The sequence below is a fragment of the Mustela lutreola genome, chromosome 13 (genome assembly GCF_030435805.1).
Source record: "Mustela lutreola isolate mMusLut2 chromosome 13, mMusLut2.pri, whole genome shotgun sequence".
In the NCBI taxonomy this organism is placed as follows: Eukaryota; Metazoa; Chordata; class Mammalia; order Carnivora; family Mustelidae; genus Mustela; species Mustela lutreola.
Window position 1 is genome coordinate 88,151,820 of NC_081302.1, and position 5,777 is coordinate 88,157,596.

Here is a 5,777-nt window from a genome sequence, read left to right on the forward strand (position 1 = left end):
GACTAAATAGTATCCTTCTAAAGAATGAATGGGTCAACCGGGAAATTAAAGAAGAATTGAAAAAAATCATGGAAACAAATGATAATGAAAATACAACGGTTCAAAATCTGTGGGATACAACAAAGGCAGTCCTGAGAGGAAAATATATAGTGGTACAAGCCTTTCTCAAGAAACAAGAAAGGTCTCAGGTACACAACCTAACCCTACACCTAAAGGAGCTGGAGAAAGAACAAGAAAGAAACCCTAAGCCCAGCAGGAGAAGAGAAATCATAAAGATCAGAGCAGAAATCAATGAAATAGAAACCAAAAAAACAATAGAACAAATCAACGAAACTAGGAGCTGGTTCTTTGAAAGAATTAATAAAATTGATAAACCCCTGGCCCGACTTATCAAAAAGAAAAGAGAAAGGACCCAAATAAATAAAATCATGAATGAAAGAGGAGAGATCACAACTAACACCAAAGAAATACAAACTATTATAAGAACATACTATGAGCAACTCTACGGCAATAAATTTGACAATCTGGAAGAAATGGATGCATTCCTAGAAACATATAAACTACCACAACTGAACCAGGAAGAAACATTGCAAACTTTTAACATTGTGTAAATTTTGTACAATTTGATAAATTGGCATACATCTGTATTGCAATATAATCTACATAAAAATGTTAATACATCTACTATATCATATAGTTGCCACTGTTTTTTATGCATGTATGGTAAGGAATTTTAAGATCTACTCTCTTAGCAACTTTTATGTATATAGTACAGTAGAGATAAACTTCAGAGGTCTTGTGGGTTTTGTTCCAGACCGCCTCAATAAAGTGATTATCTCAATAAACTAAGTCAAATTATTATTATTTTTTTTTGGTTTCCCAGTGCAAATAAAAAATTATGTTTCCCAGTGCATATAAAAAATAAACACTATACTGTACTGTTCAAAAGCATTATGTCTTTAAGGAAAAACAATGTATATACCTTAAGTAAACTAGTTCTGAGTTTTCAGTGGGTCATAATTACTGATCACAGATCACCATAACAAATACAATAATAATGAAAAAACTTGAAATATTGCAAGAATTACCAACATGTGACAGAGAGACACAAAATGAACAAATGTTGTTAGAAGAATGGTGGCAGCAGACCTATTTTATACGAGATTGCTATAAACTTTCAACTTGTAAGAATGTGATATATGCAAAGTTTAATAAAGGGAAGCACAATAAAAATGTATGTATATATTATTAACTATGATCATCATGCTGTACATTAGATCCCCAGAACTTTTTCATATTATAGTTGCAAGTTTGTACCCTTTGACCACCTTATTCCACCCCAGGTTCACCTCTTGTCAACTCACCTCTAAGTTTCCATTAGTTTGCTTTTTCTTCAGATTCTGTATGTAAGGGATATCATAATACATAAATTAAAAAATATATATAAAATCTTTGAAATATTTCACTTAGTATAATACCTTCAAGATCCATCCATGTTGTTGTAAATGGCAGTATTTCTTAATTTTTCATGGTTAAGTAGTATTCCATAGTATATATTTACCATACTTATTTTATTCATTCATCCATGAATGGATACTGAAGTTATTTCCATCTCTTGCTTAGAGTTAATAATTTTATAATGAACATAAGAGTGCAGATATGTCTTCGAATAGTGACTTCGTTTCCTTTAGATATATACCTAGAGGTGGGATTACTGAATCATATGGTAATTTTACTTTTAATAATATGAATAATCTCCATACTGTTTTCCATACAAATTTATATCCCTATCACAGTGCATAAGTTCCCCATTTTCCCCAATATTTACCAAAATTTGTTAGTTTTAATTTTTTGGTAGTATATATTCTAATAGGTAGTAATATCTTGCTGTGTTTTTCAGAGGTAAACAACAACAACAGCAACGTAATGACTTTGCCCTGAGTTTTTACGTTGAGCACTTTTTAATGCTCCTGTTGGTCATTTATATAACTTTTTTGAAAAAAAAGTCTATTGTGATCCTTTTTCTATTTTTTTAATTATATATTTTTTTCTATTTGTATCTGTTGGTTATTCACCTCTTCAGATATAAGATTTGTATGTATTTTCTTCCATTCTGTGGATTGTGTTTTCATTTCCTTTTTTTTTTGGCAATGCAGAAACTTTAGTTTGATGTAATACCATTTATTTATTTTTGCTTCTTTTGCTTGTGTTTTTGGCCTGGTATCCAAAAAACTATTGGCAAGACCAATGTCAAGGAGAATTTTTCCTATATTTTCCTTTAGGAAATTTAGTTTCATGCATCACATTTAAGTCTTTAATCTATTTCAAGTTAAGATTTATGAGTGATATCAAGTTCCAGTTTCATGCTGGTTTATGTGACTATTCAGTTTTAAATATCATTTATTGAACAGACTATCTTTACCCATTATATATGTTTGCCGCTGTCAAATGTTAGGTGACTGTATGAAAGGATTTATTTCTGGACTCTCAATTCTGTTCTACTTGTTTATTGGTCTGTTTTTATGCCAGTATACTTTATTGTTTTGAGCATGAGGGCTTTGGTAGTAGAGTTTCAAATCAAGAAGTATAATTTCGCTTCATTCTTTCTCAGAACTGCTTTAATTATTTGTTGTCTTTTATGGTCTCATATAAATTTTAGGATTCTTTACTTACTTCTGTAAAAAAAAATATTGGATTTTTTTAAAGATTATTTATTTGACAGAGAGAGATGACGAGCAGGCAGAGAGGCAGGCAGAGAGACAAGAGGTAGCAGCTTCCTGCTGAGCTGAGAGCCTGATGCAGGGCTCGATCCCAGGACCCTAGGATCATGACCTAAGCCGAAGGCAGCGGCTTAACCCACTGAGCCACCCAGGCACCCCTAACATTGGATTTTTGATAGGAATTGAATTTACAGATGGTTTTCGGTAGTATGGACATTTTAACAATGTTAATTCTTACCATTCATAAATATGAGCTATCTTTCCATTTATGTCTCCTTCAATTTCTTTATCAATGTCATAGTTTATGGGGTACAGATCTTTCATCTTCTTAGTTAAATCTTTTCCTAAGAATTTTATTATTTTTGATGCTATTGTGAATTAGATTGTTCTCTTTATTTTTTCAGATAGTTCATTAGAGTGTTAAAATGCTCCTGTCTTGTGCTTACTTTGGCAGCACATATACTAAAATTGGAATGATGCAAAGAAGATTAGCGTGATCACTGAGCAAGGATGACATGAAAAACTATTTTAAAAAAAACGAAACAAAACAAAATTCTTGTTTTTTAAATATTGATCTTGTATTTGGCAGCTTTATTCAATTTGTTTATTCAAAATTTTTTGTGAAGTTTTTAGGATTTTTTTACATGTAAGTTCATGTTATCCAAAAAAAGAAAATTTTACTTCTTTCTTTTTTTTGGAGTCTTTTATTTCTTTGTGTTCCTTGTTTCTCTGGCTAGGACATCCAGTACTATGTCAAATGAGAGTAGTGAAAGTGGACACACTTGTCTTTTTTCTGATCTTTAAGGGGAAAACTTTCAAACTTTTTTGATTGAATATGAGATTAGCTCTGGGCTTGCAATATGTGTTTTTTCTTTAATGGATTTTTTAAATTATTTTTTTAAATTTTTTATAAACATATAATGTGTTTTTATCCCTAGGGGTACAGGTCTGTGAATCACCAGGTTTACACATTTCACAGCACTCACCATCACTCACCATAGCACCTGCCCTCCCCAATGTCCATACCCCTACCATCCTCTCCCAACACACCTCCCCCCAGCGACCCTCAGTCTGTTTTGTGAGATTCAGTCTTTTATGGTTTGTCTCCCTCCCAATCCCATCTTTTATTTTTCTTTTCGTACGCCCGAAACCGCCTATGTTGCATCTCCACTTCATCATATCAGGGAGATCATATGATAGTTGTCTTTCTCAGATTGATTTATTTCGCCAAGCATAATACCCTCTAGTTCCATCCATGTCATCACAAATAGCAGGATTTCATTTCTTTTGATGGCTGCACAGTATCCCATTGTACATATATACCACATCTTATTAATTGATTAATCTGTTGAAGAACATTTAGGTTCTTTGCATAGTTTAACTATTGTGGACATTGCTGCTATAAACATTTGGGTGCATGTGCTCCTTCAGAATGCCACGTTTGTATCTTTAGGGTATATATCCAGTACTACAAACACTGGGTCATAGGGTAGTTCTATTTTCAGCTTTATGAGGGACCTCCACGCTGTTTTCCAGAGTGGTTGCACCAGCTTGCATTCCCACGTACAGTGTAGGAGAGTTGAACTTTCTCCACATCCTCGCCAGCATCTGTCATTGACTGACTTGTTCATAATAGCCATTCTGAAAGGTGTGAGGTGGTATCTCATTCTGGTTTTGATTTGTATTTCCCTGATTCCGAGTGATGTGGAGCATTTATTTCATGTGTCTGTTTGCTATTTGGAAGTATTCTTTGCAGAACTGTCTGTTCATGTCCTCTGCCATTTGTTCATTCGATTATTTGTTCTTAGGTTGTTGAGTTTGATAAGCTCTTTATAGATTTTGGATAGATACTGGCCCTTCATCTGGTATGTCATTTGCAAATATCTTCTCCCAGATAACTTCTGAGTGTCATCTTTTGGCTTTGGTAACTGTTTCTTTTGCTGTGCAAAAGCACAGCATTCTTTGGGAAATCAGAGTCGGGTCTGAGGGATGCTCATGTTGCCTGAGCTGGTCTCCTCAGCACGGTGTAATAAACCCGCATGGGGCGAAAACCTCTATGCCTCGGCATCGCCTCTGCCTGAGAGAGAAGCGCGCTTGCGCCTGTGGAAAGAGCCTTAAGGAATGGGACTCGTTTTTCACTGCGGTCCCCAGGAGAATGTCCGTGGAAGGGGCAGCACGCTGCCTGGGGGGAAGAGCAGGAGCCGTTGCCCTTCTGGTCTGGAAACGGTTGCGAAGCAAGAGAGCTGGCCCTGACAGGCACAGTGGCCGGTGGTAATACAAGTGTCACCTGCAGCCGGTGCAGAGAGACAGAAGCCTGGCTGCTAAGAGGAGTAGGAGGGGATGAGTATGGCAGGGCGCGTGCTCCACTCTTAGGAAGGAGTCTGGGTAGAAAGCATGCCTGTCCTGAGCCTGTGGGCTAAGGAGTCAGCAGTCCTTGGCCACCTGTCCCTGGAGCGAAATACCCATTGCCCTAGCATCCCCTCTGCCTGAGAGAGAAGTCAAGAGTGGGGAAGGCGCAGCACGCCGCCCCCAGAGAAGAGAAGGAGCCTTTTGCCTTGGGGTCGGGAAACGCGCGGGAAGCAGGATAGCCTGCCGGGGCTAGAACAGCAGGCTGGTGGCAAGACAAGTGTCACCAGCTCCCTGTGCGGAGAGATGGAACCCTGGCCGCTAAGGGGACATGAGCGGACGACTAGGGCAGGGTCGCGTGCTCCATTCTGAGGACGGAGTGTGGGCAGAAGGCATGCCTATCCTTTGCCTCTGGTCCCATGGGACAGCATTTCCCAAGCCACCTGTCCCAAGGGCAGACGTGGGCTTGCCACCAGGTAACATACCCGGAACTCGCAAAAACAGCCCCATGGAGAAACGGGCAGTTAGATGCCATCGTCAACCAAAATGTGGCAGCGAATAGGGTGGCTGGGCTTGTGCCAGGGAAGGAGTGGAGACAGGCCCCCACTGTTCCCCATCCCAGTGCACGGGCCGTGTTCACTGATCCTGTCGCCTCCTCTCTCCTGTGGTGAAGGCACGGGCCTAGACCTCGAGTCTGCCTGAGCACCAGAG

The 5,777-nt window shown here is 38.3% G+C and overlaps 1 pseudogene; it reads left to right on the forward strand.

The window, feature by feature from the left end:
• The first annotated feature begins 3,158 nt into the window (after positions 1–3,158).
• On the forward strand, positions 3,159–3,278 carry LOC131814205 (U6 spliceosomal RNA; annotated as a pseudogene).
• Positions 3,279–5,777: the final 2,499 nt, after the last annotated feature.